This window comes from Neofelis nebulosa, chromosome 15, assembly GCF_028018385.1.
Source record: "Neofelis nebulosa isolate mNeoNeb1 chromosome 15, mNeoNeb1.pri, whole genome shotgun sequence".
Taxonomy (NCBI): Eukaryota; Metazoa; Chordata; class Mammalia; order Carnivora; family Felidae; genus Neofelis; species Neofelis nebulosa.
This window is the reverse complement of record NC_080796.1, coordinates 65593024-65605496: the sequence shown is the minus strand read 5'-3', so window position 1 is coordinate 65605496 and position 12473 is coordinate 65593024. Positions and strand designations below refer to the sequence as shown.

The 12473-nt window shown below is 44.4% G+C and overlaps 1 long non-coding RNA gene across 2 annotated transcripts in view; it reads left to right on the top strand.

Annotated features, from left to right (window-relative positions):
- The window catches only part of LOC131495597 (uncharacterized), a 270012-nt gene that overhangs the window by 71547 nt on the left and 185992 nt on the right, over window positions 1-12473 (top strand). The window contains exon 3 of one of the 2 annotated variants that reach the window (XR_009254009.1): window positions 6730-6820. This is a non-coding gene — a long non-coding RNA (uncharacterized LOC131495597). The remainder of the gene's footprint in view (window positions 1-6729; window positions 6821-12473) is intronic. The other variant, XR_009254010.1, reaches the window with a different exon arrangement.

The following is a 12473-nucleotide window of genomic DNA, read 5'->3' as shown; positions in this document are numbered from 1 at the left end:
AGATGGGAGACAGAAAGAGTATACTCAACTCTTCCAAATTGGTTTTAGGGAGATTTGTGTGTTAGGTTCTGATGTGTGGCCCGGTGGCCATGGAGGCTTCAATGGCGGCCATGTTGTTTTAGAAGGAGATACCACAGGCCCCTGTGACAGCTCTGTTATGTGGGCACAAATTTCTGGGTTCTATTTTAGGGAGATGATTTTTCCTGCGATGCTCATTATTTATGGATTCCAGTCCACCATCCTGTTTGGAAACATATGAAGCTGATTGGCGTGCAGGGAAAGCAGCTTAGAAGAGGTCGGTCAGCAAAGCAGAAGTGTGTAAAAATCACCTCACACAGCACAGGCTCCCATTCAGGGCCACAAATCAAGCCCAGGCATTCCTTGCCTGCGGACAGGGGCGGGTTCTCTGGGCCTGTCATCCTCAATCAGGCTGTCTCTATCAGAGAGCTAGGTCAAAGTCAATTTTTATAAAACTATTATAGAAACCATATGTGTGTGCAAAAACATATTGCCTTTTTTCTTCCCCCATGGATGGTAAAATTTCTTGTTCTTTTCCTTGGAGACTTTCTCAATTGGAAACACAGTGATGCTCAGTGGAAGAGGATTACTTTTCATGCAACACAAGTCCAGCAAAAGGGGGAATTCATTGCAGGAATGAATTGTGGACTTTTCCAACAAGAGTTCTTTTTAGACTGATGGCATGTAGGGACCTATTGGGCACTGTAATGAGCCAGGTCAGCCAGAGCATAAAACAGGTCTTAGAAGTTTCACAAAGAAAGAAGAAAGAAGAAAGAAGAAAGTCTCAACATTTTACCAGGTTCTGTTTCCTTCCCATTAGTATAATTGTAAATCTGAGCTCTCAAGGCCCTGGGTTCAAAGCCAGCCATGTTAACTTTTATTGATTGCCCTGGAAACGATAGAGAGGTACCCTCTTCCCCTGACCTATTTCCTGGGATGTTGGGAGACAGTATCTATGTCTGTACTCTTACCCTCAATGCTGTGTGTCTTAAAAGCATTATCACATGACAGATCTTGCCTGGTTCAGCATCTAGGAGTAAAGGGAGGTAGTGACTTCTTATGTCTCCTCTCTTGCTGTCTCAAAACCAAGCAGCATGGGTTTTGCTTTACAGTAAAGCCTTTTCTTAACCACCCAAAAAGCCAGATTTAAAGTTCTATAAGCTAGAATGGCATTTTAGAACCTTATTTTTTGAAAATGTTTATTTATTTTTGAGAGAGCGCAAGTGGGGGAGGGACAGGGAGAGAGGGGGACAGAGGATCTGAAGCAGGCTCCACACTGACAGCACAGAGCCCGACCTGGGGCTTGAAATCATGAACTGTGAGATCATGACCTGACCCGAAGTCAGATGCTCAACCGACTGAGCCACCCAAGTGCCCCTAGAACCTTGTTTTTTTTTTTTTTTTTTTTTTTTAACACAATCAGCCATCGGTACCAGTGGTTCTCAAAGGGTGGTCCCCTGAACATCTGCGTCAGTGGCACCTGAGAACTTGTTAGTGATTCTAATCTTCAGGCCCCAACCCAAACCTCCTGGATCAGCACCCATGGGGGTGGGTGCTAATCTCTTTTTAGCAAGTCCTCTGGGTGATTCTGACTTATAACGTTTCAATGCCATAGCTATAGACCAATAACATTCAATGTCAAGTCATGCACTTAACTTTACTTTTTATATGAATTTAATAACTCTGTATAAGTAAAAGAAATCACATGTACTGCTTCCTCTGCCCCCCACACTGATCCCCAGCTTTGATGAGGGGCCAGACTTCTCTCTGGACAAGGCTAGGGAGACCTGGCTAGGGAAGGAGACGGGGAAGCAGTGTACTGGGTAGCAAAGAGTAGCACCGCAGGAATGCCCCCTGTTACATCTTCTGGTTGTGAGGTAGGTCATCGCTTTTGGTTGAAGGAGGGGGAGATTTGCTTGACTTTCTCTTCATCATTTTACCCCACAACCACTTTAAATTTTTTTTTTTCAACGTTTATTTATTTTTGGGACAGAGAGAGACAGAGCATGAACAAGGGAGGGACAGAGAGAGAGGGAGACACAGAATCGGAAACAGGCTCCAGGCTCCGAGCCATCAGCTCAGAGCCTGACGCGGGGCTCGAACTCACGGACCGTGAGATCGTGACCTGGCTGAAGTCGGACGCTTAACCGACTGCGCCACCCAGGCGCCCCTACCCCACAACCACTTTAAGTCTCCTGTTAAAATACAGCAAGAGAGCCAGTCAACATTGTCAATGCTAAGAGGAAAGTGAGGCCAAGGATGGGTATGGTTAAGATAGGAAGTTTCTTGTTGGTAATTTCTTTCTGCTTTTTAAAATATACATATGTATTTTTAATGTTTATTTTATTTTTGAGAGAGAGAGAGGGGCAGAGCACAAGCGGAGGAGGGTAGAGAGAGAGGGAGAATCCAAAGCAGCCTCCAGGCTCTGAGCTGTCAGCACAGTCTGATGCAGGGCTCAAACTCACGAACTGTGAGATCATGACCTGAGTCAAAGTTGGGCACTCAACCGACTGAGCCACCCAGGTGCCCCATGAGCCTTTCCCTTTCCTTCTTTCTTTCCCTTTCTTTCTTTCTTTCTTTCTTTCTTTCTTTCTTTCTTTCTTTCTTTCTTTCTTTCTTTCTTTTCTTTCTACATAGTACTGCATGTGTAGAAAATTAATATTGAGAATTTTAATACAAAGCCACATATTTTTGGTAGACTGTGTGTTTGAAATTCATCATCAGTTACCTCTCCTGCTGGAAACAGCTATTCATATTTCCTTTAGGAAACCACCTCTCCTCCTTTCCCAACTATGTGGTTTCCTTTGAATGGGTCCACCCTGGCTCCAAGCCTATACTCTGATTGGCTTAATCCAGCAGGCCATTTGCCATCTCCTGGCCACAGTGATTGGTTCAGTCATGGGGATGTCCAGTCATGGCCAATGGGAATCAAGATAACATGTGCTGGAACTTCTGGGCAAGTGGCCTTGTCTGTCATCCCCTGAATTCAGTGGTAACCACAAAAGATGTATGCTCCATGCAGTTTGGTTGAGCTGTACGGTGAGGGAAGCCCAGTGAGGATAGCCTGAAAAAGCACAGAGCCTGATATTTGGATTAAACAATTGCAAAAGCCAGTCATACCCTTGGATTTTGAGACATATGAGCCAACACATCCCTTTTTCCTGTTTGAGCCAGAATGATTTTTTTTTTTTTTTTGGTCACTTGCAACTGAAGGAATCTTAAAAGTCATAGGACTTATCACCAAAGTGATCGTGAATAAGATTTGCCTCCAGTTAGATGATTCATCTGGAATTTGCATTGTCATTCTCTGTATTAGCAGTATTTCCGTTTTCTGCCTTTTTAAAAGTTTATTTATTTATTTTTAGAGACAGCAAGAATGAACGAAGAGGGGAGGGGCAAGAGAGTGGGAGAGAGAGAGAGAATCCCAAGCAGGATCTGCACTGATGTGGGACTCAAACCCACCAACTGCAAGATCATGACCTGAGCTGAAACCAAGAGTTTCATGCTCTACTGACTGAGCCATCCATGTGCCCTCATTTTCTGCATTCTTTTTTTTTTTTTTTTAATTTTTTTTAACGTTTATTTACTTTTGAGACCGAGAGAGACAGAAGATGAACGGGGGAGGGTCAGAGAGAAAGAGGGAGACACAGAATCTGAAACAGGCTCCAGGCTCTGAGCTGCCAGCACAGAGCCCGATGTGGGGCTCGAACTCACGCACCACAAGATCATGACCTGAGCCGAAGTCGGACGCTTAACCGACTGAGCCACCCAGGCGCCCCCATTTTCTGCATTCTTGATGCTCTTGCATCTGGGGAGCCTCGGGGAGGACCTCACTGCCTGAGGGAAACTGCCTTTTCCAGGGCTAGCCAATTCTTAGGGGCACCAAACGCCCCACCCAGGAACATGCCTCTCATGTGAAAACTAACCAATCCAACACCCATACTCCAAGCTACCTCTTCTATCTAGCCCTTACCTTATAGGAGGCATTACTCCTCTGTCCTAATCATCCCAGAGCCAGGTACCAGACAACTAGAGAAAGCCCCTATCTCCAGAGCTTGCTGAAATTATTCAAAGTAGCCAGTCCTAAACCCGCTTACCTTGTCCTGCTCTGCTTTTTGTGTGGAAGCCACAATGAAGGTTCTTACCCACATTCTCATCTTGATCTTTCTTCCTCCTGACTGACCCTGGTGCTTCTATGCATGGCCCTGCAGGGTGTGGTATACTCCCTCCTCTTGGGAACTGTGAGTGACAAACTATTTTTTCATTGGTTCTAATCTGATCTGTGGTCCTCACCATATCTGAGCACTGATAAAATCTGTATTTTAAAACATGCCGTGAATTTAAGATATCACAGTAGGAGGCATGCTAGGAATGCCAGAAAAGGCCATGTTCATGGATATTCCGGGGGGAGGGAGCAAAGAATGCCTATCGAAAATTTCCTTTGGCATTTGTTCCAAATGCACCCCAAAGGGATTTATCCTGCAAAGATTGCCCAGCGGTAGGTAATATGGCTTGGGATCCCATGCTCTTTGGAAGATATGTTGTAATTTATCTTCTGTTTTGCAGTGGAGGTGGTGAGGAGGTGGGGGAGGTTCTAATAAGAACCAATAAGAAGTTCTAATAAGAACTAATAAGTTCCAATAATAAGTGCAAATGGATGGCTAAGTTTTATGGTTGTGTCTTTCATCCTAGCAGCCTTCCGAAGGTTTCAAGTATGATCGAAAGGCATGATATCGACTTGTATCACAATTTTTAAAATATGACTTTTCATCTAAGAATTTCTTATAATCAAGAAATGGTTTAGGAACCAGAGCAGCCCCATCATTCATCTGCTCCATAGCCCCCAAATAGAACACCCCAATATGTCCAAATCCCCTACTTTTTTTCTGCCAGTGATTGGTCCCATGAATCATTTTAGTGCTGGCGAGATGTACAGGTCAAGCAGTATAAAAAATTAGGAGCTCAGGTTTACCAAGTGGGGTTCTCAACAGCTGGTCACCTACTCAGGGGAGCTGAGAGCTGAAATTCATTCATTCTCACATTCGCCTGTTGGAGATTGAATGTTTAATTTTTTAAAGCCGGGAAACTACTGTTTTGGGGATTGCAAGCAGTTTCTGAATGATCTCTGTGCAGCACCTTCTGTGACAGTCTGTGTGCTTTTGGTTTCAAGAAAAAGAAACCAAGACTGAATATCTTAGGCTGAAAGTGAATTTTGGGGGAGGATAATGGAAGGATATCAGCACACAGAATGGACAGGGAAAGCTGAAGAATTCAGACTGGAAAATGGGCAGACACCAAGAGTGGCTTGTCAGCAGTCAGTCCAGGATGTGGGACCATCGCTTCAGGACATCACTGCCATTGCTAGACTCAGCTGTTGCTGGACAGAGCTATTACTGTTGGACAGAGCCACTTTTGTTGGACCTCTTCTAACCCTGGTTCATTGCCTTGTGTATTTGGCTACAGTGGACATAGGACTTGTGATATTGTGATTTATAATAAGAAATATATATCTGTTTTTGTCCTATTCTTGGCACAGAGCTCTTAAAACCCTTGGAGTTTCCTAAGCAATAACAGTGTCTTTTGTTATGTAAATGAGCTACCCTCAGGACAGTCCCTAGGTAACCTAGGGATGGGGGCTGGTTGCCAGGGGACCCAATCCTGTGACTAAAGATTCAGAAATTTAGCCCTACTCCCTCCCTCTAAAGAGAAGAAAGGAACTGGAGATCAAATCAAACATCAGTGGCCAACGGTTTAGTCAATTATGCCTATGTAATGAAGCCTCCAGAAGGAGGTTTGGAGAACTTCCACGTTGGTGAACACGTGGAGCACCTAGGAGAATGATGCGTGCAGAAAGCATGGAAGATCTGTGTATTTTCTTCATATCTTGTGCTACACATCCCTTCTACCTGGCTGTTCCTGAGTTGTAACCTTTTATAACAAACTGGTAATCTGGTTGTTTTCCTGAGTTCTGTGAGCTGCTCTGGCAAGTTAATCAAACCCAAGGAAGGTGTGGGAACCTCCAATCTATAGCTGGTGGGTCAGAAACCAGGCAACAGTTTTTACTTTCAATCCAGTCTTATCAGACTAAGTCCTTAATTTTTCGGATCTGATGCTATCTCCAGGCATAGAGTGTCAGAATTGAGTTAATTGTTTAGTGGTGTTAGGAAACATACACATATTAGAGGGCTATATATTGATCACTGGTTCAGAGTACAGACAGCATCCTACAGGGCTGCACCCCTATCACAGAGTTTTGTTTCCAAGCCAGCATGGTAATTGAGGATTTAGTGGGCTATTGCACCATTACATAGCTGTCTTTGGGCGATGGGGTGTGTTATAGTACCATTGAATTCCACAGACATCAGCCAGATTGGCTTACTTCTTTTCCTATAAAGTGAAACCATTGGTCAGAAAATATGTTCTATGGGATATAATTGTGTATAGGCATATAGTAAGTCCACTGATGGATCTCCTGGCAGAATCATGTTGGATGATGCAGAGAAAGCAAATTCACATTTACAAGTCAGTGTCTATTTTGGTGAGAACAAATTGAGCCCCTCCACGATGGGAGGGTGTCCAATATAAGCATATCTATAATCTTGCCCTTCTGGAGTACAGTGCCCCATCAGGATTTGGAGTAGGGTATTGCTGATGGGCTGAAGGGTACGTTAAAAATTTTTTTTAATCTAATGGAAGCATTGTTTCCATCAGCAGGTTATGATGCTGCTGATTGACATATGATACCCTGTAGGCGATGTGGGAGAGAGAGGCCATGACTGCAGGAGTAGAGTCCTTCATGGAGGTGAGTAGCGAAGAGTGTTGCCTCACAAGTGAAGGGCTGCTGAGACAGGACCAGGAATGGTCCACTCATTTCGACAGGGGGAAGGGAGAGCAGGTGTGTACAGAGGTTTCTCATTTGCTTCTATTTTTTTGGTGAAATGAAGTGTGAAGTTATCAGCAAAAAATGAGGATAGGGAGAGGAGCTATCAGAGGGGATAATAGACTTATTGAGGAGGGAGAAAAAGGTGTGAAATGGTATCTTAAAAAGTGGGGAAACAAATTTACTGTGGAAAAATTATGATTGCTGGGCAGTTTTCATGATCATGACTTTATGAGTTCTTTCTGAAGCTATGTCTAGCTGTGTAGTACAGGCATGGAGTTGGAAGTGTCCTGACTAACCCACAGAATTGATGGGGAGGCTGGAAAACCAGGTGTGGGAAAGGGACAGTAATCAATGGAGGCTCAGCAGGATGAACATTTGGGCCACGGTATGGGCATCGTCACTGATGTACAATGCTGTTGCCACTACCTATGGCTGCCAGTGGACATTGTCACCATGACTCTAGCCATTGGATATGGGTTCCAGGGCTATCCAACTCTCCATCCGCCACAGAGCTAATCTCTCTGAACTTTGGATTTTGTACCACTTTCTCATGATCTAAAGTATTAGTTGGGGCTAGACCAGGACTGCCACTGGCCTAAATGGAACCTTTATGTAAATTCCTCTGTCAGAATATTGTTATAATAAATACGCAAATCAAGGATGACTCCAATATGCAGGGCACACCTGGAGCAGAGTGGCGTAAAAACAAACATGGTGGCAGCCCTGGTCTTGTGTGTGTCCTTGGTTTGGTTGCCAATGTGTGGAGAGGATGAGAATCAGCCACATTTCGCTTCTGAGGACCTGCACAAGGGGGATCCTCTAAACTGGGAAGGAGTTTTGGATCCTGTTCGGTAACCAAATAAAATGTTCAACATACTTTTATGGTTTAGGAACTTCTTTTGGGTAAGTCCTTTTAATCAGGCAAATAAGGCACAAATAAGTCCTTTTAATCAGGCACAATAAGGCACAAATCTACCAATGTGTTGAGGGAGATCTGAACTAATAAAGTAATTCAAATATAAATGGCTACAAGTTAAGTCTTCTGTCTAGTACACACGTTGAGTGTATATATTTTTCCCACTTAAATGTGGATATGTGCTGTGTTGGAAAGTTTTCATTTTTTCTTGGGAGATATGGATGTCTTTTTCACCCAGATTTGTTCACTGAGGGCAGGACTGTGCCATGAGGACTATTAAGCTGGACCAGAGGAATGACTTTGCAAATTGTGGGGACTGGGCTTACCACAGTGTTACCTGGCTGTGGTAGTGATGTCCCTCATTGGTCTTATTTGAGATCAAATAAACCCACATTTTAGAAATTGCTGGTATAAATATAGTGATTGCTTTGGGGGGCAATAGAGGCCAAATTGCACCTTGTTCCTGAAGGGGACAATGTTTCCACTGTCAGTTGTCATGGGGTGGAAAATGATACGGGGAGAGAGGACTTTCCTGTCATTCCCTGGTGTGGAACCGAATGGGGCCAAGTCCTCAGGCAGAAAAAGGCCCAGAGATTCTTATGGGAAGGTTAAGGTGCCACCTTCCCCTTATCCCAATACATAGAAGCCCGTGGGGAAATAGGCAGGGATATGGAGTCAAGTATGGGCCAGGGACCCTGAGAGTATCCACACTGGAGCAGCAGATGAAAGCAACTTGTGTAGTTACTTGGTCTCTCAGAGTCTTGTTAATGGATCTTTTACATGCTGTCCACCTGCTCTTAGCAGCGCGTTGGGGAGCTGGGGTGGGCATTCACACTTGAGTTGAAATTATATGGAGCGAGGGACAATAAGCCAATTAAAAGATGGCAAGAGGCAACCTGGATAATGATGGATGGAAGAGTTTCATGTCCACCAGGATGGATCTGTGGGACACGTTAAAATTCTTTGGGAATGTTCATGAGAGTAAATATGAAAAAAATAAGGGATTCCCCAAAATCCATGGGGACGTGGGCTTGGATTATTTGTATTAAAGCTTTAAAGAAAAATGCCATCTTGAAGGCTAAAGAGCTTGGGGACCCAGAGGAGGCACGTTTAATAAACACACACTTTTATTGACCTCCTAGCATGTGACAGGCACTTTTTTTTTTTGAGGATATGAGATAGACATTTAAAGAAGATACATTATTTTCCTCAACACCTGGCATGGGATCTCAGATTATAATTTCGTGAAAGGGAGGTAAGGCCTCCAAAGTTATGTCATAACCAACATCCAAGAGTCAGATTTCCTCATCTTCTCCAACCCTGTCTCCTCCAGTAGATTTTCTACAGCATTCAGTTGGACTGATACTGGCCATGGTGCAATGCAGCCACATTAACATTCTCATCATACCCAGAGTTTCCCCTTCCCTGGCTCTGATATATGGCTATCTGCAGCTTCAGTGTTGCAGTCACAGATGCTGGGAGGGAATGGGCTGGGTGGTAAGGGAACCGTCTGGCCCCAGAAGAAGATGTAGAGAAGACTTGGAAAGTTCCTGTGCCTTCTCGGGGTCTCAGGCACAGAGGCCAGAGTTCAGTATCAGTGTAGTAAATCCTGAGACCTATGGAGGGTCTTGCAAAGGGAGCTTCCCTCATCTATGAAAGATAATGGCTGTCACTTATTGGGTCCTATTGTGCAACATATGCTTTCACACAGTATCTCATGTAAGCCCCAACAACACCTCAACTCCATGAGATAAGTGACAAAAGTGAAGAGAGAGTTTCATCACATTGTTCAAGGTCACAGGACAAGTAATTAAAACAGCATCAGAATGTAAACTTTTATATTTGAGCCAAATTCCTAGGAGAATGTTTCTCAGCCAGAGGTAATTTTGCCCCCAGGGGACATTTGACAACGTCTGGAGACATTTTTGATTGTCATGACTGGAAGGGTGCTAATGTCATCTACTGGGTAGAAGCCAGGGATGCTGCTAGACATCCTGCAATGCCCAGGACACTCTCCTGTTATTGGCTGAACCGTGTCCTTCCAAAGAGAATACTGAAGTCCTAATCCCTGAGTACCGCAGAATGTGACTGTATTTGATAAGAGAGTGGTTGCCCATGTAAGTAGTTAAGATAAGTAGGTGAACCCCTAATCCAGCGTGACTGGTGTCCTTATAAGAGGATGGCCCTATGAAGACATAGGGACACATGAAGAAACTTGAGAAGATGGAGGCAGAGAGTGGAATGATGCACTTCTGTGCATCAACAAGCCGAGGAATGCCAGGGATCACAGGTCATCACCAGAAGCTAGGAGAGAGTCACGGAACAGATTCTCTTTCACAGCCCTTAGGAAGAACCAACGCTGTAACACCTTGATTTTGAACTTCTGGCCTCCAGGTCTATGAGAGAAGAAATTTTGGTTGTTTTAAGCCATGCGGTTTATGGTAGTTTTTTTACAGCAGACCTAAAAAAACAGTATGCCCCCACAACCCAAGATGTCAACAGTGCCACTGCTGAGAAACCCTGCCTTAAGAGAACACTCTAGTTCCCTACTCATACTTAGCAAGCATTCTGTCCCCTTCCTTTCCGGGAGTTGCTGAACATTCCAGGAAGGTTGGGAGCATTTATGCCTGTATCCAGAACAGGGGGAGGGCTGGCTATTTCAGTGAGTGAAAACCAGTCTTTTTAAAAAAATTTTTTTTTTCAACGTTTTTTATTTTATTTTTGGGACAGAGAGAGACAGAGCATGAACGGGGGAGGGGCAGAGAGAGAGGGAGACACAGAATTGGAAACAGGCTCCAGGCTCCGAGCCATCAGCCCAGAGCCCGACGCGGGGCTCGAACTCACGGACCGCGAGATCGTGACCTGGCTGAAGTCGGACGCTTAACCGACTGCACCACCCGAAAACCAGTCTTTTAAAGTGTTTAACATGGTTAGTCCATCTGGCAACTTAATTAGCCTTGATCCATCTCAGGAGTGAGGGGTCCTGGCTGGAACTGTGTTGATAGATTTTGATATTGTTTTCATAGAGCAAGACCCTGGGTCCCTTCCCAGCCTGGGCTAGAAGTTTTTGGCTTTCGGTACTTGGCTGGGTGGGCTGAAGTTTCCTCTAGGATGTCACATTGCATTTTATTAGTCTCCATTTTCCTCATAAGGCTTAGGGCTGTGTTTCACCCCAAATCAGAGTGGTATTTTTTGAGAACTGGAAAAGAAAACATTCTCCCAGATTGTAACTTAGAAAAGTGGTGCGGTGGGAAGACCAGTCTTTCTCAGAGCAAATGAAACAAGCCTTCAGTGCAGTTTGCTGACTCATTGTCTAGTAAAGTGTTATTGCTACAAACGTATTGTCTCTGAGCCTAGATAGCCCACTCACCTCTTGGCTGTAAAAACCATTTCATCAACGAGCTTGGCATTTGCAGCACTATGCTCTGGTTTCCTTGTATGCTGGGATAGTAAGTTAAATAATAAAGGCAAAGTTTCTTGTTTGGCCTATGTCAAGGGTCAAGAAGTGCAGCGTCACGATGGGGGGAGGCATCCCCTTAACATGTCCTTGGTGGGGTCTACCTCCCTCTATGATTATGAATATTTTAATGACATTGTACATCCAGGCAAAGACACAAAACACACACAAGAAAAGACCTGGCCAAAATGGTAGGTAGCTCGCATGGATTTGAGAGCTAGCAACCCCCAAAACTGGCACAGGGGTTTTCAAAATGGATCCTCTTCATTCGCTGAGCAAAGCTTGAAGTGGGTTAAAGAATGGCTCGAGGATGAGCCATGACTCATAAGAAATTGAGCAATGGTCGATGAGAAGTGGATCTTCTAGGCATGGCACTCCCAGATTCCATAAAAGAAAGTGAGGATGACCTTGATTCTGTTAGCATACTATGTTTGCACTGGGGGAGCGGTTTCAACTGGCTTGCCCAGGGCAGGACCACATGTTCTGTTCATTTTGTGCACCCTCCCTCCATCTCCTCAATGTTGTGATGTCTGGTAGACACTCAGTGATGCTGTTTGTTGGCACTGGAACTGGCAGTGGAATTTTTTAGTTCATCCTGGGCCCATCCTCTCGCATCTTTATGCTTCAGTACGTTTGTAGGAAAAAAATGGGTGAGTGAGAAGGGACCTGTAGATGGGCTTGCAATGTGGACATGCTAAGGCGATGCCCCCCCCCCGCATAGTGACGCTGCATTTCTTGACCCATGACATAGGCCAGTTGATTTCTGATCTTTCATTTTGAGAAGCTGGACAATCTAATGCTTCCTGTGAGATATTTATTTGTGGTTACTTAGCTCTTGTAAGGTTTCACATAGCAGAGAGATCTGGAAACTGGGGTTTGCTACTTACCAGCTGGATGATAGTGGACAAGTCCCTTAACCTCTTTAGACTTTAGTTCGCCATCAGTCAGACAGGAACGGGCTCTGTGTTGCCTATTTCCTAGGGTTTTGTGAGCATCCAATTTGATCAGGTTGTGTGAAGGGGCTTTGAAAATGGCAAGGCATTTTTTAAAGGTCAAGTATAATTATGAATACATTCTGATTTGTTTTTAAATTTTCATGGTTTCCTGTGACCATTTCCCTATGCAAAGCACAACAGAGCACTTTCCTATGCAGTCCGATTGTTTTTCTTTTTACTTTATTGTTACCCTGCTTGCTCTTC